At 49.0% G+C, this 26,936-nt stretch overlaps 1 protein-coding gene across 4 annotated transcripts in view; it reads left to right on the top strand.

Annotated features, from left to right (window-relative positions):
* Nucleotides 1-26,936, top strand: part of LOC147117688 (uncharacterized) — a 93,006-nt gene that overhangs the window by 2,387 nt on the left and 63,683 nt on the right. The window contains exon 1 of one of the 4 annotated variants that reach the window (XM_085988886.1): nt 14,539-14,618. The exons of 1 other annotated variant lie outside the window; for it this stretch is intronic. The gene's annotated coding sequence lies outside the window, so the exon portion shown is untranslated. Of the gene's footprint in view, nt 1-14,538; nt 14,722-26,936 lie in introns of those variants that run through there. 2 more of the 4 variants (XM_085988883.1, XM_085988887.1) reach the window with 2 other exon arrangements.

The raw sequence follows: 26,936 nt of genomic DNA, 5'->3' as shown, positions 1-26,936 counted from the left end.
TCACTGGATCCAAGTCATCATAATAACACTCCTGTTGCCCACCTCTCGGGCCACCTCCAGTCTTGCCTTCTTTGTTGTGGCTGCAGATTCCCATTGCTAGGAAACAGGACCGCTTTCCTTGCCTTTACTGCACCCAGCAGTACGCCCAGGAACACCTCATTGAATCTGGGCGCAGCCTTTGTCCTCCTTGCTTCCATTTTTCTCCTTGTACTTAACTGAACATTAAACACAATCCACAAAACTCCAAACCTCCTCCACCATTGCATCTGTGAATTGGTCCTTTAAATCATTCAGGTGAAATCACACCGCTCACACGCAGTGGAGACGTGCGAGCCGAAATTAAAATGATAATCAGGTATCCCTGTTGAAGTCGGGCATTCCCACGCGTCCCACGATCTTGCGCATTTGTCGCCTGCTAACGGCCCCCCTCCCCCCAGCTCTGATTCCGCCCCACATTAATATCAGGGCCAGTATGTATGGGACTGAAACAGACATTTTTCCAAAAACACAAAGAAAGCTACCAGAAATAGTCACCTATGTAAAGATGTTTATACCAACTATTGCACTAAATTCTGGACAAATTACCTGAATCTTTTTCTCCTTTAATTGATTGATCTGCAGGGTTTTCATTATATTGTTTGTTGCATTTTCCCTCTATTCAGGGCCACCATCTGCAGAGCCGCTGTTTCATCATCCATTGCATGTGGTTGCCCTTCTAAATCTGAATTGCTTGATCACACAACTTGGCATCAGTGTGAGTGATCAAGCAATTCAGGGGACAGTGGCCAACAAATACCTGGAATACCATTTAAGGGGCATACTACAGGCACTACCTGATCGGTCCAGGTCCAGGCAACATGATCAAGATTTGAGCATGTCAAATGTCCATTCTAGCTTTACAAGTTGCATTGCAATAATGTCCTTTAATAGTTGACATGAATATGTGTGATTACGTTTTCATAGTCTGGAAACTTTTTTGATTCTTACAGGGCTTTTAAGGATTATGCAGTGCTGTCAGTAGCCATAACTTGTTATTGTACACATGGTGACCCTGTAACTTGCATGAATTATGTCATATCGCTAGAATAATTTCAGCAAATCTAATTTATTTTAATAATATAAGTCACACGCTAACCCTGGCTATCTCCAGGGAGAGCTTGTTGGAAATATGAAGCAGGTGCCCAGTTCTGATGAGGCAGTGCTATCTTTACTCTTTCTTGGGCTTCAGTAGAAGTTTTGTAAAACAAAACAGACTGGCAAGATAATAATACCAGTCAACTACAAACTAACAAATATAAAAGATATCTACAGATTTGATTAACACCCTATAACTTCTGTAAATGATGAGGTAATTATCGTGAAATATTAACATGTATCTAGTGATCCCTGGCCTGGGCTGAGTTAGCCAGAGCAATGGAGATTTGTTTGCAGTTACTATTGTGTGTAATCTCTCCATCGTGGTCGGTGTATTTCACGTATCTGCCCAACAAGGTGCAAGAACTCCCTCTCAGTGTGTGCTCATATAGTTTTTTTCTCATCACCAATGACCTGGCAAAGTAAGTTGCAGCACAGCATCCTGTACATTCTGCAGCCACAGTGCACTGGTGGTGGAGAAGGCGGATATGGTGTCCAGTAGCAGGTCTATGGACTCTGAAACAGCCTCTCTCTGGCGTACTGTGGGCTCAACAGAAGTTTCTCTCTGTTTTAAGGAAATTCAGCAGTCAGCCCTGGCATGGGTTCTCATTTTGTTTTTTTTAGTTCAATTTACTTTGGTGTATGCAGTTAGAAACCCCCCTTGGAGCCCCCTACCTTAACTAACTGTTAATATTGAAAAGACTGGCCGGAATTTTAACCGGAGGCCTTGTGGGGTGAGTCAGAGGCCTTGTGGGGGGGATTGGAGGTCTCGTGGGGGGGGATTGGAGGCCTCGTGGGGGGGATTGGAGGCCTCGTGGGGGGGATTGGAGGCCTCGTGGGGGGGATTGGAGGCCTCGTGGGGGGAATTGGAGGCCTCGTAGGGGGGATTGGAGGTCTCGTGGGGGGGATTGGAGGCCTCGTGGGGGGGGGATTGAAGGCCTCGTGGGGGAAATTGGAGGCCTCATGGGGGGGATTGGAGGCCTCGTGGGGGGGATTGGAGGCCTCGTGGGTGGGATTGGAGGCCTCGTGGGTGGGATTGGAGGCCTCGTGGGGGGGATTGGAGGCCTCGTGGGGGGGATTGGAGGCCTCGTGGGGGGGATTGGAGGCCTCGTGGGGGGGGGGAATTGGAAGCCTTGTGCGAGAACATCGGAGGCCTCATGGGGGTGAACTGGAGGCCTAGTTTGGGGGGTCTACGTTCACGGGGTGTAGTGTATGCACCCGTCTACCTTTAAGGAAACTATTGTATGTAACCGTTCACCTTTAAGAGAACTACTTTAGGTGTGGCACTACTTGTTTGGCTTCTGTATACTGTAATACCGACAGTGACCACACCAGTATATAAGTGTTGTGGCAGGATTGCTGGGGCAGATTCGCCCTGACCTTCGAATAGTAAAGACCTGTTTGTTTGTTACTCCTGAAGTCTGTGTCGTTATTAACAGTACAACCCACAGACTTTACAGTGGCGACGAGTCCGATCGTACCCTGCGGCAAGACTACCAAAGCAACTAAAGAGCGTCGAAGAGAGGCAACCGCCCTCGTCGTTATGCTGGGAGAAAACACGAGGCTGCAGCAATAGAAAGGAAGAAGACTTAGCAACAAAAGCTTCCATCAGCAACAGGCACTGACTACCCTTCTACCACGGTGCGGAGTGAGCCGATCAGCAGGAAACAAGGCGGCCGCGGAGACTGTGAGTAGGGGAAAGTGTAACGAAATCCGGAGGATAAGGGCTGTGCACTCGACCACGGTCGAGGGGGAGCAGAGCTGGTCAGGAAGTCGGGTCCAACGGCGTCGTGAGATAGCCGGACCGCGATCGGCGGGAAAAGCCGGGCAGCGACCGAAGCCACGAAGCGCTGAGACCGGGAGCAGGCGCGGGAAGAGAGAAACTCAGCCGCAGCCGGGGAGGGAAGCACCGGACTGCGTGAGGGCTGGGAGGCGAACGGGAGCCGAGTGTGTGGGAGAGGCAGAGCCGACCAAAGGAGGCTGCGCGACAGCCAGTCCAGCGGCTGAACTGTTCTCCACCAACGGGGTACCCAGCGCCGGTAGAGCCGAACATGTGGGAGAGAGACGGAGCCGAGCAAGGGGAGAGGGACTGCGTGAGAGCCAGTCCAGCGGCTGAACTGTTCTCCGCCAACGGGGTACCCAGCGCCGGTAGAGCCGAACGTGTGGGAGAGAGAGACAGAGCCGAGCAAGGGGAGAGAGACTGCGCGAGAGCCAGTCCAGCGGCTGAACTGTTATCCGTGAACGGGGTGTACCCAGCGCCGGTAGAGCCGTGCGAGCGGGAGAGAGAGACAGAGCCGAGCAAGGGGAGAGAGACTGCTCGAGAGCCAGTCCAGCGGTTGAACTGTTATCCGTGAACGGGGTGTACCCAGCGCCGGTAGAGCCGTGCAAGCGGGAGAGAAAGACAGAGCCGAGTAAGGGGAGCTGTGCGGAAGCCAGCCAGCGGCTGAACCTGTCCACTGTGGGGAAAGCGTACCCCTTCCACCAGGGAAGAAGCGCGGGAAGCCGCCATTAGGCGGAGAAGACGACAGAAGCGGGAAACCGCCATTGAAGTGGGCGGAGAGAGAAGGAAAGAGCGGGAAACCGCCATTTTCGCGGGAAAAACCGCCATCTTAGAAATAAACAAATAAATAAGAATACTTAAAGAAATACTTGTGCTGCTCCCAAGGAAAGAAAGATGCCTAAGCGAGGGAATATTAACGATTTTAATTCTGAGATAGAAGACTGGGCCACGTACGTGGAACGCATAGAGATTTATTGTGAAGCCAACAAAATAGAGGAAGACGACAAGGCGATAACATTGCTAAACTCGATGGGGGCAAAAACATACGGGCTCTTGAAGCATCTAATAGCACCAGATAAACCGGCGGATCAGACTTTCGAAGAGATTGTGGCTGTGCTGAAGGACCACTTGAACCCCACACCGTTGATGCTGGCTGAACGTTTCAAATTCTATGCAAGAACGCAGAGGAAAGATGAAAGTAACGCGGAATACTTGGTCGAACTGCGTAGGCTGGCAAAATACTGCCAGTTCGGAGGGAATCTGACAGAGGCACTGCGAGACAAGTTCGTATGTGGATTGTCCAAAGAAGGGACGCAAAAGCGACTACTGGAAGAGAACGACCTCACACTAGACAGGGCTGTTCTTATAGCTGCATCGCACGAAGCCGCAGCGAAAGGAACGGCAGAAATGCAGCTGAAGGCGGCGGCACTCGGGGTGGACCAAATTACCTCGAATACAACAAAATGCTATCGTTGTGGGAAGACAACGCACGACCAGAATCAATGCTGGTTTAAGAACCAAGAATGTAGGAAATGTGGCAAACTGGGTCACATCGCAAAGGTATGCCGGTCAGGGAAGAAGACCAACAACCAAAGGAAGCCACCACAAGAAAAGTACAGCAAGGTACACAAGGTGGCTGAGAAGAGTTCAGATGAACAGAATTCAGACTCAGACCCAAACAACCAGGAGCTGGGTAGTCTGAGAATTCACAATGTGAGTAAGGAAGCTGACCTACAAACTACCTGGGTCATACTAAAAATAGCTGGAGTCCAAGTAAGAATGGAGTTGGACACTGGATCAGCTCTATCAGTCATAAATCGAAGGGACTACCACCGGCTATTCTCTCACATACCCTTAAGAAATACCAAGTTCGTATTGCAGACATACACGGGGCATAAGGTATACCCCATGGGGAAGATAAGAGTCAAGGTGAGAGATAGGGGTAAAGAACACCCAAGAATGAACTTGTACGTATTATCTGAGGGAGGACCACCACTTCTAGGACGAGAGTGGATCAAGAAAATAGACATGGAATGGCACTATCTAAAAGCCATAATGAGTGAGGACTCGGTGCAAGCTATCAGCTCAGATTCTGAAACGGATGACGATAAGACCAACTCAAATATGGAAGACAAGGCTAAAATGAACTTGCCGACTATGGTGGAGAAAACGAAGACATGCATAAAGGCTTATGCTACCGAGAAGAATAAAGCTTCAGAGCAGAACTCCAGTTTGACAGAGAATTCTGAGCCTGTTCAAGTTAAGGACTTATCCACGACAGAAGAACACCGAACTCGGACTCAAACTTATTTCAAAGTACGACAACAATTAGAACAGTTGAGTTACCGTCTCGTACAAGAGATGAAAACAATGGAAAAGTTCTGGGACACCGAATGGGAGAACCTGGAAAGACAGCAGAGGCAGCTAGCTCAAGCAAAGAGCGACCATAGAGCCATCGTGACCAATTACCGATCACATCTCCCTTATGATGTTCAGGAGTTAGAATATTTGCATGATCTAGAGATACAGCATAAAGGCAAACCACGCTACACTGAGGATTTTGTTCTGCAATTGGAGACGGAGCTAGTGCAAGCAAGGTTAAGAGAAGCTGAATCGCAGTGTGCACTTAAAGATATGCAGAAAAAATCTTGGACATGGAAAAGAGAAACGCTTCTTTACCTGATGTGAATAATGTGGCCATGTTGCAAGAGGAGCTTATAGGGGTGAAACTGAAAGAAGCTAAGCAAAGGATGTTGGAACTTGAAACACAGAACCAAATCAGCAGTAACCAGCTATGTCGAGCAGAGAAGGAGTGCTATGGTCTACATGAGAAGGTGCAATATCTCTCAGCCCAGAATAAGGGACTGCTCACTCAGTTAAATGAAAGTAATCGGAAAATGGCTGAGATAGACTGCAAGAATAAAGAAGATTTGATGGCAGTGAGACTTCGAGAGGCAGATAGCATAGCAGCCTTGGCTGAACTCCAACAGGAAATTGCGAAAGAAGCAAATGAAGAGGAATCTTCAGGAAGCCAGGATGTTATTCCAGTTCTTCTCTACGACTCCTTACAAGCAGAGTGTGAGAAGTTGAAAGAACAGTATGAACAGGCCCAGGCTACAATTCTGGAGGGGGTTAACTCGGCAACCTCCGAAAAGCTAGTTTCAGTAGAAGCATATGAACAACTAAAGGTTGAACATGAGCAAAGAAGTCCAAAGGCTGCAGGAAATTCTTGATGAGCTCAAGGCCAAGACAGACTCATCGGTAGAAGTTCCATCCATAGATGAGAAATTAGAGGTGAAAGACATGGCAGAACATGAAAGACAAGATGTCCAAGAACTCATAAAAATATTGAAGGAAACCCAAGACAAATATGAGGCGGCAATGTCCGAGGTTCAACAACTTGAAGAACAGATTCAACTGGGAATCCTTTCAGTGGAAGAAAAGGAAACTGTAAGAAACACAGAGACTGTAAGAATGGTCCCTGAACATGAGCTAGAGAGCATCAGGGCGCAACTTTTCCGAGCGCTGAAAGCCAAAGTACAAGAGGAACAGAAGGTGGAAGGATTGGAGGAAAACGTGGATGAAATGGAGAAGACTCTGATCCACAGTGTTCCCGTGGAAGAGTTAACGGTCAGCCAACTCCTTCATATGCTGAGGGAAAAGACTCTGCAATGGGAACAATCTGAACACGAGCTTCAATCTTCAACGGGAAGGAGTTCGGAGCTCTCAAAAGTTTGGGAAATAGCTGAGGTTGCAAAACAGACTTTACTGGGATGCCAAAAGTACGCTGAATCGCGTCTATGTGAACAACAGAATGTTGAAACAGCTGCTCCAGTAGAAGGATTGAATAGCCCGATCAATCAATCCCCGAGGGAAGGGGAAGTATTGAAATCACAAATGAGGTCATTAGTGAAGGATTTGCAGGAAACCCAGGAAGAGCGGGATGAAGATGAATGCATGAAGAAGTCTTTTCAAGAAAGATGTCGAGGGAAGAACCACAGTCAGCTAACGTCCAGATGGGTAAGGAGGAAGTAGAAGGCCCTCTCGCTGGCCTAACTCAGGACAAACCCGAATATTACCATGACCTGTTGAGTGACACTGAATATTACGAGGATGTGGTCTGCCCAGTTTGTGATGAAAACTCCCAAAGTGCCGAAATCAGGATGAAGCACTTAAAGTCGAAGGAACATAGAGAGTTGGTGGCGCTACAGCTGGCAGCCGAGAAGGGAGCCCCGAGAGTCTCAAAAAGGCAGAAAAGAAAAAGAAGAGGCAGAAGACAATAACTATCTAAAATATTATCACTTCTACCAGCTCAGGAGGGGACCTACGAAAGGAGCTAAATTAGTTGAAAAGTGGGAAATTATCAAGACAGCCAGTTGGTTATGAAAGTCGGCACTGCCGGTTCAACAGGACGAAAGTTCAAGCTGTTACGTCAAGAAAAGGCTATGGAGGAGTCACACTATCCATGTGAACCGGCTACACCAAAGAGATGTTGTTCGGACCAAGTCAAGATCGGAGACTGAATCTGTGAACTGTCCCGCAGAGACTGACTTTGTGAACTGTTTCCCACCGAGATTATATCTGTAAAGTGTTTTATATGAAGTTGAAGATATGTGTGTTAATGGGACTCTGTAAGTAATAAGCTAAAAAGGGAGGATTGTAGTGTATGCACCCGTCTACCTTTAAGGAAACTATTGTATGTAACCGGTCACCTTTAAGAGAACTACTTTAGGTGTGGCACTACTTGTTTGGCTTCTGTATACTGTAATACCGACAGTGACCACACCAGTATATAAGTGTTGTGGCAGGATTGCTGGGGCAGATTTGCCCTGACCTTCGAATAGTAAAGACCTGTTTGTTTGTTACTCCTGAAGTCTGTGTCGTTATTAACAGTACAACCCACAGACTTTACACGGGGGTTGGGTGAGGCAAGGGCACCGGCTCCAGGAGGTAATCATGCTGTGATTGATGACATGGTGCGTAAAATTTTGGCTAATCGACCACGGTGTAAATTGTCAACTGCCCTAGCATAGGCAGATCACACGAAGAATTCCCTTCAGATGGTGGGAGGATATAGTGCTTACCAACGTTCCCTCTAAGCTGCACAGCCGTGTAGCTCGCTGCCGGTCCCGCACAGCCCGGGACCAGCTTTTTCAATGTTAAATTTCGTGAATGCACGAAGCTGTGAATGGGCTGGGTTCTCCGAGACCTGAGAAACCTGACCAGCCACAGTTAAATTTTTAATGGTAGTTCAATCTGAGGCACGCCAGCCTCATTATAATATTTAAATGGATGACCCGGCTCCTGGGAGCACAAGTGGGTGGGTTGGAGGCAGGTTGGGGTCGGGATTCAGTTTTTTTAACACTTTAACCTCCCACCCGACCCCAACTCACCCATTTATGGGGGTTAAAATTCCCCCCATTGTTTCAAAATACAATGTATTGCTAGAATTGAGATTAGGTTCGGCACTGTAATCCTGGAGTTAGAAACTGAATGATCAACTTTTCCCCTACAGGTTCCTGCTTTCGGCAGGTGATTCAATTATGCAAATACTTATTTAAATCGTATTCCAGTTCATCCCCTCCCTGAAAATGAGGGTCAATCTCCCATAAATCAAATGTGTTCAAACTTCCACTCCTTAAGGGTCCAACAAGGAAGGGGGCTTTCAGGGGTCCACAAGATCATCAGATCTTTATTCACGTGACCTTAGATTTCTGGATTTGCTGAGTCACTAGCGGGCCACTTCCAGTTCCATATACACACAGATGTGCTGCATTAATCACACTATTTCCCTCTGGGTAATCCACAGTTTCTAGCACAGTGTGTCAATATTTGCCAGGGGTCCCCCTGCACAGAAAACTTCTGTCGAAACCTGCCTGAAACTGATCCAGATCTACAAACATGCCACACCCCATGCTCTGGGCTGCCTGGTACATTCTTCCAGACCATATCGTAAAGGCAGGAGAATGTGTTCTGTAGTAGCGAGTTAGTGCATCTGCCTGTCAAGCCCCAAATAAAGACAACTAATGCCAAAGAACTAGAATACTGTACTTGGATTTGTTCAAAGTCCCCCGCCTGGGCACATTTCTTGGGTGTATTTAATGCAGTTTGGATCCCTTTAATGTTGGTATCCTCTACTTTGTTCATTTAAATTTTATCCCTTTAGATCTAATTAATTATTCTAATTGTTTATATATTTACTGTTGCCCCTTGGTTTAAAGCACTTCACACCTCCTATCCCTCTGCACCGAATTCACACTCTCACTAAATTTCCGTTGCCACTCTGTTTAGCAGAGTGTGCACACACAGCACTGTGTGCTTCGCAAATATCCCACTAATATATAACTTTTAAAAACACACTAGTTAAAACTAGTCAGTCAACAGTCAGCCACAACAATTAACAACTAGTCAGGTACCCACTTACAGCTGTTAATTATTAAGTGTCACTGACTTGCAGTTTTAAAGTAAAGTTTTAAACTAAGAAAATTATGTTAAATTTCAGGCTGATACAACACACTATCTGTACAAAAGCAAAATACCGCGGATGCTGGAAATCTGAAATAAAAACAGAAAATGCTGGAAATACTCAGCAGGTCAGGCAGCATCAGTGGACAGAGAAACAGAGTTAACGTTTCAGGTCGATGGCCCTTTGTCAGAACTGGAAAAAGCTGGAGATGGAACAGGTTTTTAAGCAAGTGCAGGGACAGTGGGGAGGGGAGGAAAGAACAAAAAGGGAAGGTCTGTGATAGGATGGAAGGCAGGAGAGATTAAGGGCTGGATTTTGTCAGCCCCGAGGAGGCAGGTATGGAGGCGGGACTGCTGGTAAAGTTGCAGAATATGGGGGCGGCTGGCAAACCCGTCCCCATCCCACCTCTGTGCCCTTTTGCCAGGAGGCGGGAAGCTGTCCTGCCCTGGGTCCCGTCTCCTCGAGGCGGGAAAAGGATTAAATCCTATTAACTGCCTGTTAATGGGCAGAAAAAAGGATTAGTCCCATTTTACCTTTCCAAGTGCAGGCTTTCCGAGCTCGGAGAACCCTGCAAGGATGTAGGAGATGAGAAGGAGGTCGGAGGGGTCTGAAAGTGAGATGTAGAGGTGAGTGATGGGTGCAAGTGTGGAGTGGTAAGTATGTAAGGTGAGTGTTAAGTGTTATAAAATGTTCACGTACCTTTGTTTCTGCCTTCAGCTGCTGTGGATCTGGAGTCCCGACTTCTTCATTGTAGATTTTACAGACTGGCTGTTGGATCCTCCGAACCAACAGCCAGGTGATTTCTACAAAGTTGAAAGGTTTGATGAGTCCTGAACACAAGGACTCATCAAACTACACAGAATGTCAGTGTTTGACAGTTTCACAGAGCTGTCAAACGCTGACATTTCTTCTTTCAAGAAATCTTGACAGATGGCACGTCAGACGTTGACGTGCTCTGTCAGTGACTTCCTCCCTAATTGGCCTGCTGAGCCCACTGGGCAGGCTTAACAAGGTCAATCGGGAAAATCCCGCTGGTTGGCGAGAAGATGATGGAGGCAGGACTGAGACCTGGCAAGCAGCAGTCCTGCCTCCAACACATCTCCAATCATAAAATCCAGCCCTAAGAGACAAAAGGGATGGTGCAAGGCAAAAGGAGATGGTAATGGGCCAAGTTAAGAAACAAAAGATGGCTCTAGGTGAAGTGTAAATGGCACTGGCAGAATGAAAGACAACTGCCATGTGAGAGAGAGAAAAAAAAAGGTCGGGGCAGAGGTAATGGTCTGAAATTGTTGAACTCGATGTTGAGTCCAGAAGGCTGTAAACTATAATCGAAAGATGAGGTGCTGTTCCTCGAGCTTACATTGAGCTTCATTGGAACAGTGTTAGAGGCCGAGGACGGTGAGGTCCGAGTGGGAATGGAGCGGTGAATTAAAGTGACAGGCGACCGGAAGCTCGGGGTCACCCTTACGGACTGAATGGAGGTGTTTCACAAAACGGTCACCCAATCTGCATTTGGTCTCCCCAACGTAGAGGAGACCGCATCGTGAGCAGCGAATACAGTATACTAAATTGCAAGAAGTACAAGTAAATCGCTGTTTCACCTGGAAGGATTATTTGGGGCCCTGGACAGTGGGAAGGGAGGAGGTAAAAGGGCGTGTGTTGCATCTCCTGCGCTTGCATGGGAAGGTGCTGGGCGAAGAGGAAGGGGTGTTGGGGGTGATAGAGAAGTGGACCAGGGTGTCGCGGAGGGAACAGTCCCTTTGGAATGTTGAAGGGGAGGTGAGGGGAAGATGTGTTTGGTGGTGGGATCACACTGGAGGTGGTGGAAATGGTGGAGGATGATCCGTTGAATGTGGAGGCTGGTGGGGTGAAAGGACAAGGGGAACCCTACCATTGTACACTATCTGTACTATTTGGTCACTACTTACCAGTCAATTCCCACTCTCACCAAATTCCTGTTGCCGCTCTGTTTAGCAAGCCACTAATTTGGCAAATTCACCCACTCTGCGCGCACACAGCATGGAAGAAGGTGATGATGCAGCTGCTGATCATCAAGATAAACCCATGAAGGCCCACTTCTGGGACAATATTTTCTTTCCCATCATGGACTCCATTATAAGCGGTCTCAAAAAGTGCTTTGATGTATTTGCATGTATCTGCAAAAGATTTAAATTCCTATGGACCTTCCTTGAAATCAAAGAAGTTGATCTCAATTGTTTTCCCAATTTTTATTCCACTGATATCTCTGGTGAGGGGAGGGCAGATCTGCGAGCATTAGGGTTTGGGAGAATTGGGGTGTGGGTGGCGGGGAGAAGGCTGGCGTTTGGTAGCTTTGGGAGACCACAACATACCTGAACCACTGGAAGGAGAGAAAGCAGCGGGGTCTGATTTTCACAGTCCTTGGTATGCAGTGTTCTCCGTACATTGACAAGGGTTCAGTTCTGCTTGGTAACGGCTTTAGGCTTTGGTCTCAATAAATCGATTATTTAAAAGCAAGCAGTGTAAATAATCCTAAATTTGGTCATTTAAAAAAATTAATTTTCAATAAATGTTAGAAAATTAACTTTTTCCCTATCTGTGTGTGATATTTTATGGTTCTATCTCATTTCCTGCTCTCACCTGGATATCCCAAGTTTTTTCTCCATGATCTTTCACAATCATTTTGTCACTTTTGACAATGCTTTTCGTGACCTTTGAGTAACTCTATTTGGTATCTCTGCTTACAAGTGTTTTCCTAATCTCTACAGCAGCTTTGAGTCCAGCACATTTCTGCACCACACTCCTGAGGTGGTGTATTCAGTAGTAGCTCTATCTACTTTGAAGCTGAGTTCAGCAAAGGCACATCCAGCTTGATTCCCCTATCTATCATTAGGGCCACCTTCATTTAAAAATCAACTATTAGAGAAACTATTGCTTTATTTAATTCAGATCATTTTGAAATACTGCTTATAAACATACTAATATCTAACTCCTCATGGCCCAGAATTTCCTGTAATTAACGTCATTAATTACACCGTTTCACATCTCGATCTTCACGATGCGAACTTACTCCAAAATTTCCTGGGAAAGTAATTTGAATATGCCACAGAAAGCATAATGGTGAATCAGCAATCTCAGAAGTGGCATTGCCAATGACTTACCCTGAAAACCTTCTCATGCCACTATGAACACTTGCTGAATGAAAGTTTTTCTGATGTTGTTTGTTGGATAAAAGTTTATTAAAGCTATTTTTGGAGCACAATTTCTATTGCTGTTGTTTGTTGACTGTAAGTTTAACTGCATTTTATTACTGAATAAAAGTTCTATTGTTTGTTTCCTTGCCTGTTGTTCCTTGGGATTGTGGCATAGTTGTTTCAGACTTCCTCATGTCACTTGATTCAGTGGATTTGATGTGGGGGTGGGGTCATGAGGGTTGGGCATTATCACTGGCTGAACACTTGTGCCACCAGCTGCTCTCTGGATGCCCCAGTGGCTGTCAGCGTAGATTCTTTCAAAGGGCCACTGCCCCTGGGCTCAGGGACTTGCAGGTCAGGATCCTCCGGTTCCACGGGCATCTCGACTGCCAAGTCCAGCCTGAGTCCTTCCCACAGGGTGAAATTGTGCAGTGCGCAGCACACCACTACTGTTTTTGCCAGGGGTGTACTGTAGGACACTCCAAACTGTCCAAGCACCTGAAGCGAGCTTCCAGCAGCCCTATAGCCCTCCCCACCACCTGCCTGGTCACCATGTGTGTGATTGTATTGTGCTGCATTGTTTGTGACACAGAACAGTGTCATCAGCCATGGCTTCAGGGGGGTAGGCCTTGTCACTTAGATGTTGGAGTGGCGTAGGGCAAAGGTGTCTTGACAATGTAAGAATAAGCCATTTGCTGGAAGAATTTGCTATGACTTGACCAAACTTAAAAAGTTGACCAAATTTAATATCCCAGCATGCTTCAGGAGGTTGAGAGGTTGGTTGCTGTGGGAACTTTGTACGAAAGTTGTTAATCAGATATGGAAGCTACAAACCCTGAGCAGGAACAAACAGTTGGGTGTTTCCAAAGACAAGAACATCTTCAGGCAAAAGGTATGAATGGCTTTGGGGCCCACTGATAAGAAGAGGAAAACAACTGCTGACCATTTGTCGCACAGTTTAGGACACATATGCATTGAGGGGCCTGCCAGATTTTTAGGGTATAAGAGATGCTGTTTTAAGACACTCGGGGCTGCTGCAGTCAGATGCAACTTGGTAAGTTGCCGAACACCTCGAGTCTCTTCGCCGGGAGCAAGCGGAAGCCAAGCGCAGGCAGCGCAAGGAGCGCACATCAACCCAAGCACCCCACCCACCCGCCCCTTCAACCGTCGTCTGCCCCACCTGTGACAGAGACTGTAGGTCCCGCATTGGACTCCTCAGTCACCTGAGAACTCATTTTTAATGTGGAAGCAAGTCATCCTTGGTTCCGAGGGACTGCCTAAGAAGAAGAAGGTAAGTTGCCAGTTAAAGTCGTACATCGAGCCATCGTCGAACTGACCACTCACTTGTGTTAGTACATATGTAGTATTGCCTTATAATTGTTTGAGCTTAAAGTAAGGGAATAAACCTGTGTATGCTTAGATATAATCGGGTGAATTATATGCAACAGTTTTGTGTGAGCTTATTTGTAACCTCTTGCTGAATTTTAAGTAAAAAGTTATTCTCGAATCCTTGTGTTTTGTTTTGTCTGTTCGACGGGTCTGAACTTTGGAAACTGTTGGACGGGTTAAAGGACAAGGGTGAATTTAAACGTCTTACAACAGCTTCCCCAGAATTTATGAGCCGGATCCTTTGTTGAGCATTGCAGGCATTTACACATTTAGCAAATGATACCACAGTGTGTGGACAACCTCTTAATGATGGTAAAATCTTGGTGACATGCTTTAATAATCTGATGGCCTGTTTGGAGTAAAAGAGGCAAACATTAAATACTCCAGAAGAAAACAAAACAGGTGGATGTGTGGGATAATCAGGAGAAATATCTGCACAAAAATGAGGCTGGATCCATGGCCACCGTACTGCGAATAGTCCCCTAAACAGCCCCACACAGGGCCTGTATCACTGTGCCGAAATAACGACAGGCACGTCCGTTTACAGTCTAATGTTGGAATTTCAGCACAGATTCATTCCTCTCCTATCAATTTACAGTTTGTAATCCGCAGAATCTGCTTCCGACTCCATCGACGCACAACTGAGGCACAGGCCGACTGTGGAATCCCTGACACGGTAACTTCAGCGTGCACAGCCCGCAGCCAGGTATCTATCCGCGGGCTCCACACGCACACGAGATATGTGCCCAGGCGGCGGACTTTGAGCAAATCCAATCCAAGTACAGTATTTTAGTTCTTCGGCATTGCTTGTCTATATTTGGGGCCCAACAGGCAGATGCACTCACTCGCTACTACAGAACAGATTCTCCTGCCGTTAGGATATGGCCGGGGAGAATGTATCAGGCAGCCCAGCGCATGGAGTGCGGCATGTTTGTAGATCTCGATCAGTTTCAGGCAGGTTTTGACAGAAGTTTTCTGTGTGGGTGGGACCCCTGGCAAATATTGACACACTGTGCTAGAAACTGTGGGAAATAATGTGATTAATGCAGCACATCTGTGTGTATATGGAACTGGAAGAGCCCGCTAGTGACTTATCAAATCCAGAAATCTAAATGCTGCCTGCCCTGCTGAGTATTTCCAGCTTTTTCTGTTTCTATTATCTTGCCAGTCTGTTTTGTTTTACAAAACTTCTACTGAAGACAAGGAAAGAGTAAAGATAGCACCGTCTCATCAGAACTGGGCAACATAAGAACATAAGAAATAGGAGCAGGAATAGGCCACTTGGCCCCTTGAGCCTGATCAATAAGATCATGGCTGATCTTGGGCTCAAAGCCACTTCCCTGCCCGCTCCCCATAACCCTTCACTCCCTTATCTTGCAAAAATCTGTTTATCTCCATCTTCAATGTATTTAATGACCCAGCCTCCACGGCTCTCTGGGGCAGAGAATTCCATAGATTTACGACCCTCTGAGAGAAGAAATTAATAATCATAATCAACTTTATTGTCATTGTTAGTGCACAAGTGCAGTACAACGAAATGTAGGCTTGCGGCTCCCGAGAGTGTACATTTAGATGAAGACATTTAAACATTCAACATTCATTTGGCTTGTAATACATTAACATAAACATAACCATAATAAAGTGCATTGGCAGATGTGCAGGCTTTAGAGTTTATTTGTGGAGTTCAGTAGGATGACAGCCCTGGGAAAGAAGCTGTTCCTAAATCTGGTCGTTCGGGTGCGAATGCATCTGTAGCGTCTCCCAGATGGCAGGAGGGTGAGCAGACTGTGGCTGGGGTGGGTAGGGTCTTTGATGATGGTCCGTGACCTCCGTAAACAGCGTTTCTGGTATATGTGCTCTATGGTCGGTAGCCGGGTGCCGGTAATGCGTTGGGCAGTTTTGACTACCCGCTGCAGGGCTTTCCGGTCATAGTAGCTACAGCTGCCATACCATACTGTGATACAGTTCGTCAGGATGCTCTCTATTGTGCAGCGGTAAAAGTTAGAGAGGATCAGGGGTGACAGGTTACATCCCTTCAGCCTCCTTAGGAAATATAGGCACTGCTGGGCCTTCTTCACCAGAGAGGAGGTATTGAGGGACCAGGAGAGGTCTTCCGTGATGTGGACTCCGAGGAACTTAAAGCTGTCCACCCTTTCCACCACAGCCCCATGGATGTGGATGGGGGTGTGACTTCCGCCTTTAGACTTCCTGAAGTCCACAATGATTTCTTTGGTTTTCTTGATGTTAAGGGCCAGGTTGTTATCAGCGCACCACTTCACGAGATGCTGGACCTCCTCCCTGTAGGCTGACTCATCGTTGTTGGTGATCTGGCCTACTACCGTGGTATCATCCGCAAACTTGATGATGGTGTTGGAACCATGAACAGCCACACAGTCGTGGGTGAAGAGGGAGTAGAGGAGGGGGCTCAGCACACATCCTTGTGGGGCCCCCGTGTTCGGGGTCAGGGGGGGGCGGGGAGGTGTGGTTACCTAATTTGACAGACTGGGGTCTGTTTGTTAGGAAGTCCAGGGTCCAGTTGCAGAGGGAAGTGTTCAGGCCAAGAGTGTGAAGTTTGGTGGCCAGCTTGTTGGGGACGATAGTGTTGAATGCTGAGCTGTAGTCTATGAACAGCATTCTGATGTAGGTCTCTTTACCATCTAAGTGATTCAGTGCAGAGTGTAGAGCAGTTGCGATTGCATCCTCTGTTGATCTGTTTGCACGATAGGCAAACTGGTGTTGGTCAAGAGAGGTGGGAACACTGGCTTTGATGTGAGCCAGGACCAGTCTCTCGAAACACTTCATTATGATGGGTGTGAGTGCGACAGGTCGATAGTCGTTCAGGCACGTCACAGCCGTTTGCTTTGGCACAGGAATAATGGTAGCGGTCTTGAAGCATGTAGGGACTACTGCCTGGGCCAATGACAGATTGAAGATGGCGGTGAAGACATCAGCCAGCTGATCAGCACATTCCTTGAGTACCCGTCCAGGGTCCGGTCCAGCAGCCTTTCGTGTGTTCACTCCACGTAGAACACCCCTTACGTCAGAGGTCGACAGAGTGAGCACCTGGTCTTCCGGGGGTAGCAAGGCTTTGGTAGCCGGCTCCCTGTTGTCCCTGTCGAAGCGAGCGTAGAAGTTGTTAAGCTCCTCCGGAAGGGAGGCATCGCTAACCGGGGGGCTGGTGTTTTTGCTCTTGTTGTCAGTGATGGACTGGATGCCTTGCCACATGCGCCGGGGGTCCGAGTTGTTGTGGAAATGATCCTCTATCCGCAGTGTCTGTTTCCTTTTGGCAGTCCTGATACCCTTTTTTAGGTTGGTCCTAGCTGCACTGTAAGCCGACGCGTCGCCAGATTTAAATGCTGCGTCGCGTGCTTTCAACAGCGAGCGGACCTCTCCGTTCATCCAGGGTTTCTGGTTGGGGTATGTCCTGATATTTTTATGGGTCGTGACGACCTCGACGCAACTGTTAATGTAGAATAGCACTATGGATGCGTATTCCTCGATGTCATTATGGGCAAACATGCCCCAATCAGTGCGTTCGAAGCAATCCTGAAGCTCCGAGACTGCCCCCTCTGGCCATACTTTCACTGATCTCACTGATGTTCTCACTCTTTTGATGAGCGGTTTGTATGCCGGGGCTAGAAACAGGGAGAGGTGGTCAGACTTCCCAAGGTGGGGGCAGGGAATGGCCTTATAAGCATCTACAATGCTCGTGTAGACTTGATCCAGTGTGTTCTCCCCTCTTGTGGGGCAGGAAACATTCTGGTGGAATTTCGGTAGTACAGATTTTAGGTTTATGTGGTTGAAGTCCCCCGCGACGATAAAAGCTCCGTCTGGGTGCGCAGTTTGTTGTTCGCTGATGGCCCTGTAGAGGTCCTTCAGTGCTAGTTTGGCATTAGCGTGTGGTGGGATGTAGACCGCAGTGATGATAACAGCCGTGAATTCCCGAGGCAGGTAGAAGGGTCTGCACCTTACCATGAGGAATTCCAAATCAGCCGAACAGGATCTATCGATTATGTCCATGTTAGTGCACCAGGCATTGTTAGTGTAAATGCACAAACCGCCTCCCTTGCTCTTACCGAAGTCTGCAGTTCTGTCCTCCTCATCTCAGTTCTAAAAGGGCGACGCTTTATTCTGAAACTATGCCCCCGAGTTCTAGATTTCCCCACGAGGGGAAACATCTTCTCTGCATCTACCTTGTCGAGCTCCCTCAGTATCTTATATGTTTCAATAAGATCACCCCTCATTCTTCTAAATTCCAATAAGTATAGGCCCAACCTGTTCAACCTTCCTTCATAAGTCAACCCCCTCATCTCAGGAATCAACCGAGTGAATCGTCTCTGAACTGCCTCCAATGCAAATATAGCCTTAAATAAGGAGACCAAAACTGTACGCAGTACTCAAGGTATGGCCTCACCAATACCTGGTACAGTTGTAGCAGGACTTCCTTGCTTTTATACTCCAACCCCCTTGCAATAAAGGCCAACATTCCATTTGCCTTTTTGATTACTTGCTGTACCTGCATGCTAACTTTTTGTGTTTCATGCACAAGGACCCCTAGGTCCCTCTGAACTGTAGCATTTTGTAATCTCTCCATTTAAATAATAATTTGCTTTTTTATTTTTCCTGCCAAAGTGGATAACCTCGCACTTTCCCACATTATACTCCATCTGCCAAATGTTTGCCCACTCACTTAGCCTGTCTATATCAATTTGCAGACTCTTTGAGTCCTCTCACAACTTGCTTTCCCACCCATCTTTGCATCATCCGCAAATTTGGCTACAGTACACTCGGTCCCTTCATCCAAGTCATTAATGTAGATTGTAAATAGTTGAAGCCCCAGCACCGATCCCTGTGGCACCCCACTAGTTACCGTTTGCCAACCGGAAAATGACCCATTTATCCCGACTCTCTGCTTTCTGTTAGTTAGCCAATTCCCTATCCATGCTAATATATTACCCCCAACTCCGTGAGCTCTTATCTTATGCAGTAACCTTTTATGTGGCACCTTATCGAATGCCTTCTGGAAATCCAAATACACCACATCCACTGGCTCACCCTTATCCACCCTGCTCATTACATCCTCAAAGAACTCCAGCAAATTTGTTAAACATGATTTCCCTTTCATAAAACCATGCTGACTCTGCTTGACTGCATTATGATTTTCCAACTGCCCTGCTACTGCTTCCTTAATGAAGGACTCCAGCATTTTCTCAATGACAGATGTTAGGCTAACTGGTCTATAGTTTCATGCTTTCTGTCTCCCTCCTTTCTTAAATAGGGGTGTTACATTTGCGGTTTTCCAATCCGCTGGGACCTCTCCAGAGTCCAGGGAATTTTGATATATTGCAACCAATGCATCCACTATCTCTGCAGCCACTTCTTTTAAGACCCTGGGATGCAGGCCATCTGGTTCAGGGAACTTGTTGTCTTTTAGTCCCATTATTTTACCAAGTACTTTTTCCTTAGTGACAGTGATTGTCTTTAGTGCCCCCCCTCCCTGTGGCACCTTGATTATCCATTATTGGGATATTGTTAGTGTCTTCTATCGTGAAGACAGATACAAAATATTTGTTCAGAATCTCTGCCATTTCCCTGTTCCCCATTATTAATTCCCCATTCTCATCCTCTAAGAGACAAATGTTTACTTTAGCTACTCTCTTCCTTTTTATATACCTGTAGAAGCTCTTACTTTCTGTTTTAATATTTCTTGCCAGTTTACTCTCATAATTCATCTTCTCTCTCTTTATTATTTTTTTAGTCATCCTTTGCTGGTTTAAATTTTTTTCCCAATCCCCTGGCCTCCCACCAATCTTGGCAACATTGTATGCCTTCGTTTTCAATTTGATACCATCCTTTACTTCCTTAGTTAGCCACAGATAGTGCTCCCTTCTCTTAAAATCTTTCTTTTTCACTGGAATATATTTTTGTTGAGAGTTATGAAATATCTTCTTAAATGTCCACCACTGCATTTCAACTGTCTTACCTTTTAATTTATGTTTCCAGTCCACTTTAGCCAGTTCTGCCCTCATGCCATTGTAATTGCCTTTGTTTAAGATTAGGACACTGGTTTGAGATACAATTTTCTCACCCTCCAACTGAATTTGGAATTCAACCATGTTATGATCATTCTTTCCTAGAGGATCCTTTACTATGAGATCATTTATTAATTCTGTCTCATTGCACAGTACCAGATCCAAGATAGCCTGCTCCCTGGTTGGTTCCATTACATAATGTTCTAGTAAACCATCCCGGATACACTCTTATGAACTCCTCCTCAAGGCTACCATGGCCAATTCTTTTTGTCCATTCAACATGGAGATTAAGATCACCCATGATTATTACCATACCTTTTTTAAAGGCCTCCATTATTTGTTGATTTATACTCTGTCCAACAATATTGTTACTGTTGTTCCCCAAAGGGAGCGCTACCCAATTTTTACCCCTCTGTCCCTTCCTGTCACAGTCTGGTTATTATTTCCCCCATTTCTATCCTGTTCTATTATTTTCTCATTTCTCATTGACTTTTTAAATTCCCACTCACCTGGACCCTCTCCCGCACTTCAGTTTAAAGCACTCGCTACAGCCCTAGTTATTCGATTCGCCAGGACTCTAGCCCCCGCATGGTTCAAGTGAAGCCCGTCCAAACGGAACAGCTCCCTCTTATCCCAGTACTGGTGCCAGTGCCCCACAAATCAAAACCCATTTCTCCCACACCAGTCTTTGAGCCACTCGTTCATTTCTCTGATCTTATTTACCCTATGCAAATTCACTCTTGGATCAAGTAGTAATCCAGAGATTATTACCTTTGTGGTTCTGCTTTTTAATTTTGCCCCTTGCTGCTCATACTCCCTCAGCAGAACCTCTTTCTCTGTCCTTGGGATCTACATGGACCATGACAACTGGATCTTCCCCCTCCCACTCCAAGTTCCTCTCCAGCCCAGAGCAGATGTCCCTAACCCTGGCACCTGGCCGGCAACACAGCCTTCGGGACTCACGCTCTCGGCTGCAGAGAACAGTATCTATACCCATGAACTATACTGTCCCCTATCACTACAACATTTCTTTTTACTCACCCCCACTTGAATGGCTCCATGTAACATGGTGCTGTGGTCAGATTGCTCATCCTCCCTGCAGTCCCTGCCCTCATCCACACAGGGAGCAAGAATCTCGTACCTGTTAGACAAGGCCAAGGGCTGAGGCTCCTCCATCACTTCCTCCTGGATCCCAATACCTGCCTCGCTTGTAGTCACACCCTCCTGTCCCTGACCATGGGCCAAATTGGAAGTAATTACTCTAGTGGGTGTGACTGCCTCCTGGAACTTAGTGTCCAGGTAATGCTCCCCCTCCCTAATGTGTCGCAGTGTCCGAAGCTCGGACTCCAGCTCATCAACTCTGAGCCAAAGTTCCTTGAGCAGCCAACATTTGCTGCAGATGAGGCCGCCCTGGACCTCAATGGCGTCCACCAGCTCCCACATGCAACAACAACACATTGCCTGGTCTCCCATCTCAATCAATCAATTAATTAATTAATGTTTTTTTAATTTGGAAAACGTATATCTTTTAATCTGCACCAAGGCACTTAAATTTAGATGCCCAAGTTTGGAAAAAAGCGAGAAATAGAGAAATACTCACCAACCAATCACTTCCCTGCTTTCTGGTGACAGCACACTTCGATTACTTTTTACTTCCTTACATTCACCAGTCCGTTGTAGCCGCTCCCGTGGGATCGCGCTCACCTTTAAATCAGCTACCGTGGGATCGCGCTCACCTTTAAATCAGCTCCCGTGGGATCGCGCTCACCTTTAAATCAGCCACTCCCGTGGGATCGCGCTCACCTTTAAATCAGCCACTCCCGTGGGATCGCGCTCACCTTTAAATCAGCTCCCGTGGGATCGCGCTCACCTTTAAATCAGCCGCTCCCGTGGGATCGCGCTCACCTTTAAATCAGCTCCCGTGGGATCGCGCTCACCTTTAAATCAGCTCCCGTGGGATCGCGCTCACCTTTAAATCAGCCACTCCCGTGGGATCGCGCTCACCTTTAAATCAGCTCCCGTGGGATCGCGCTCACCTTTAAATCAGCCGCTCCCGTGGGCCCCCGCTCACCTTTATATCAGCTCCCGTGGGATCGCGCTCACCTTTAAATCAGCCGCTCCCGTGGGATCGCGCTCACCTTTAAATCAGCCGCTCCCGTGGGCCCCCGCTCACCTTTAAATCAGCTCCCGTGGGATCGCGCTCACCTTTAAATCAGCCGCTCCCGTGGGATCGCGCTCACCTTTAAATCAGCTCCCGTGGGATCGCGCTCACCTTTAAATCAGCCGCTCCCGTGGGCCCCCGCTCACCTTTATATCAGCCGCTCCCGTGGGCCCCCGCTCACCTTTAAATCAGCCGCTCCCGTGGGATCGCGCTCACCTTTAAATCAGCCACTCCCGTGGGATCGCGCTCACCTTTAAATCTGCCACTCCCGTGGGATCGCGCTCACCTTTATATCAGCCGCTCCCGTGGCATCGCGCTCACCTTTAAATCAGCTCCCGTGGGATCGCGCTCACCTTTATATCAGCCGCTCCCGTGGCATCGCGCTCACCTTTAAATCAACTGCTCCCGTGGGATCGCGCTCACCTTTATATCAGCCGCTCCCGTGGCATCGCGCTCACCTTTAAATCAGCTGCTCCCGTGGGATCGCGCTCACCTTTAAATCAGTCGCTCCCATGGGATCCCGCTCACCTTTAAATCAGCCGCTCCCATGGGATCGCGCTCAGCTTTAAATCAGCACCCGTGGGATCGCACTCACCTTTAAATCAGCCGTTCGCGTGGGATCGTGCTCACCTTTAAATCAGCCGCTTCGGTGGGATCGCGCTCACCTTTAAATCAGCCGTTCGCGTGGGATCGTGCTCACCTTTAAATCAGCCGCTCCCATGGGATCGCGCTCACCTTTAAATCAGCCGCTCCCGTGGGATCGCGCTCTCCAGCCGCTCCCGTGGGATCGCGCTCACCTTTAAATCAGCCGCTCCCGTGGGATCGCGCTCACCTTTAAATCAGCCGCTCCCATGGGATCGCGCTCACCTTTAAATCAGCCGCACCCGTGGGATCGCGCTCGCCTTTAAATCAGCCGCTCCCGTGGGATCGCGCTCACCTTTAAATCAGCCGCTCCCGTGGGATTGCGCTCGCCTTTAAATCAGCCGCACCCGTGGGATCGCGCTCGCCTTTAAATCAGCCGCTCCCGTGGGATCGCGCTCGCCTTTAAATCAGCCGCTCCCGTGGGATCGCGCTCGCCTTTAAATCAGCCGCTCCCGTGGGATCGCGCTCGCCTTTAAATCAGCCGCTCCCGTGGGATCGCGCTCGCCTTTAAATCAGCCGCTCCCGTGGGATCGCGCTCGCCTTTAAATCAGCCGCTCCCGTGGGATCGCGCTCGCCTTTAAATCAGCCGCTCCCGTGGGATCGCGCTCGCCTTTAAATCAGCCGCTCCCGTGGGATCGCGCTCGCCTTTAAATCAGCCGCTCCCGTGGGATCGCGCTCGCCTTTAAATCAGCTCCCGTGGGATCGCGCTCACCTTTAAATCAGCTCCTGTGGGATCGCGCTCACCTTTAAATCAGCCTCTCCCATGGGATCGCGCTCACCTTTTAAATCAGCCGCTCCCATGGGATCGCGCTTGCCTTTACATCAGCCGCTCCCATGGGATCGCGCTCGCCTTTACATCAGCCGCTCCCATGGGATCGCGCTCGCCTTTAAATCAGCCGCTCCTGTGGGATTGCGCTCACCTTTAAATCAGCCGCTCCCATGGGATCGCGCTCACCTTTAAATCAGCCGCTCCCATGGGATCGCGCTCACCTTTAAATCAGCTCCCGTGGGATCGCGCTCACCTTTAAATCAGCCTCTCCCGTGGGATCGTGCTCACCTTTAAATCAGCTCCTGTGGGATCGCGCTCACCTTTAAATCAGCCGCTCCCGTGGGATCGCGCTCGCCTTTAAATCAGCCGCTCCCGTGGGATCGCGCGCACCTTTAAATCAGCCGCTCCCATGGGATCGCGCTCGCCTTTAAATCAGCTCCTGTGGGATCGCGCTCACCTTTAAATCAGCTCCTGTGTGATCGCGCTCACCTTTAAATCAGCCTCTCCCATGGGATCGCGCTCACCTTTAAATCAGCCGCTCCTGTGGGATTGCGCTCACCTTTAAATCAGCCGCTCCCATGGGATCGCGCTCACCTTTAAATCAGCCGCTCCCATGGGATCGCGCTCACCTTTAAATCAGCTCCCGTGGGATCGCGCTCACCTTTAAATCAGCCTCTCCCGTGGGATCGTGCTCACCTTTAAATCAGCTCCTGTGGGATCGCGCTCACCTTTAAATCAGCTCCCGTGGGATCGCGCTTACCTTTAAATCAGCCGCTCCCGTGGGATCGTGCTCACCTTTAAATCAGCCGCTCCCGTGGGATCGCGCTCACCTTTAAATCAGCTCCCGTGGGATCGTGCTCACCTTTAAATCAGCCGCTCCCATGGGATCGCGCTCACCTTTAAATCAGCTGCTCCCGTGGGATCGCGCTCACCTTTAAATCAGCCGCTCCCATGGGATCCCGCTCACCTTTAAATCAGCCGCTCCCATGGGATCGCGCTCAGCTTTAAATCAGCACCCGTGGGATCGCACTCACCTTTAAATCAGCCGTTCGCGTGGGATCGTGCTCACCTTTAAATCAGCCGCTTCGGTGGGATCGTGCTCACCTTTAAATCAGCCGCTCCCATGGGATCGCGCTCACCTTTAAATCAGCCGCTCCTGTGGGATCGCGCTCTCCAGCCGCTCCCGTGGGATCGCGCTCACCTTTAAATCAGCCGCTCCCGTGGGATCGCGCTCGCCTTTAAATCAGCCGCTCCCGTGGGATCGCGCTCACCTTTAAATCAGCCGCTCCCGTGGGATCGCGCTCGCCTTTAAATCAGCCGCTCCCGTGGGATCGCGCTCACCTTTAAATCAGCTCCCGTGGGATCGCGCTCACCTTTAAATCAGCCTCTCCCGTGGGATCGTGCTCACCTTTAAATCAGCTCCTGTGGGATCGCGCTCACCTTTAAATCAGCCGCTCCCGTGGGATCGCGCTCGCCTTTAAATCAGCCGCTCCCGTGGGATCGCGCGCACCTTTAAATCAGCCGCTCCCATGGGATCGCGCTCGCCTTTAAATCAGCTCCTGTGGGATCGCGCTCACCTTTAAATCAGCTCCTGTGTGATCGCGCTCACCTTTAAATCAGCCTCTCCCATGGGATCGCGCTCACCTTTAAATCAGCCGCTCCTGTGGGATTGCGCTCACCTTTAAATCAGCCGCTCCCATGGGATCGCGCTCACCTTTAAATCAGCCGCTCCCATGGGATCGCGCTCACCTTTAAATCAGCTCCCGTGGGATCGCGCTCACCTTTAAATCAGCCTCTCCCGTGGGATCGTGCTCACCTTTAAATCAGCTCCTGTGGGATCGCGCTCACCTTTAAATCAGCTCCCGTGGGATCGCGCTTACCTTTAAATCAGCCGCTCCCGTGGGATCGTGCTCACCTTTAAATCAGCCGCTCCCGTGGGATCGCGCTCACCTTTAAATCAGCTCCCGTGGGATCGTGCTCACCTTTAAATCAGCCGCTCCCATGGGATCGCGCTCACCTTTAAATCAGCTGCTCCCGTGGGATCGCGCTCACCTTTAAATCAGCCGCTCCCATGGGATCCCGCTCACCTTTAAATCAGCCGCTCCCATGGGATCGCGCTCAGCTTTAAATCAGCACCCGTGGGATCGCACTCACCTTTAAATCAGCCGTTCGCGTGGGATCGTGCTCACCTTTAAATCAGCCGCTTCGGTGGGATCGTGCTCACCTTTAAATCAGCCGCTCCCATGGGATCGCGCTCACCTTTAAATCAGCCGCTCCTGTGGGATCGCGCTCTCCAGCCGCTCCCGTGGGATCGCGCTCACCTTTAAATCAGCCGCTCCCGTGGGATCGCGCTCGCCTTTAAATCAGCCGCTCCCGTGGGATCGCGCTCACCTTTAAATCAGCCGCTCCCGTGGGATCGCGCTCGCCTTTAAATCAGCCGCTCCCGTGGGATCGCGCTCACCTTTAAATCAGCCGTTCGCGTGGGATCGTGCTCACCTTTAAATCAGCCGCTCCCATGGGATCGCGCTCACCTTTAAATCAGCCGCTCCTGTGGGATCGCGCTCTCCAGCCGCTCCCGTGGGATCGCGCTCACCTTTAAATCAGCCACTCCCGTGGGATCGCGCTCACCTTTAAATCAGCCGCTCCCGTGGGATCGCGCTCACCTTTAAATCAGCCGCTCCCGTGGGATCGCGCTCACCTTTAAATCAGCTCCCGTGGGATCGCGCTCACCTTTAAATCAGCCGCTCCCGTGGGCCCCCGCTCACCTTTATATCAGCCGCTCCCGTGGGCCCCCGCTCACCTTTAAATCAGCCGCTCCCGTGGGATCGCGCTCACCTTTAAATCAGCCACTCCCGTGGGATCGCGCTCACCTTTAAATCTGCCACTCCCGTGGGATCGCGCTCACCTTTATATCAGCCGCTCCCGTGGCATCGCGCTCACCTTTAAATCAGGTCCCGTGGGATCGCGCTCACCTTTATATCAGCCGCTCCCGTGGCATCGCGCTCACCTTTAAATCAACTGCTCCCGTGGGATCGCGCTCACCTTTATATCAGCCGCTCCCGTGGCATCGCGCTCACCTTTAAATCAGCTGCTCCCGTGGGATCGCGCTCACCTTTAAATCAGTCGCTCCCATGGGATCCCGCTCACCTTTAAATCAGCCGCTCCCATGGGATCGCGCTCTCCAGCCGCTCCCGTGGGATCGCGCTCACCTTTAAATCAGCCGCTCCCGTGGGATCGCGCTCACCTTTAAATCAGCCGCTCCCATGGGATCGCGCTCACCTTTAAATCAGCCGCACCCGTGGGATCGCGCTCGCCTTTAAATCAGCCGCTCCCGTGGGATCGCGCTCACCTTTAAATCAGCCGCTCCCGTGGGATCGCGCTCGCCTTTAA

This window comes from Somniosus microcephalus, chromosome 5, assembly GCF_052327205.1.
Source record: "Somniosus microcephalus isolate GS21.2 chromosome 5, FLI_Smic_1.0, whole genome shotgun sequence".
NCBI lineage: Eukaryota > Metazoa > Chordata > Chondrichthyes > Squaliformes > Somniosidae > Somniosus > Somniosus microcephalus.
The sequence above is the reverse complement of the archived record's forward strand: the minus strand, read 5'-3'. Positions and strand labels throughout refer to the sequence as shown.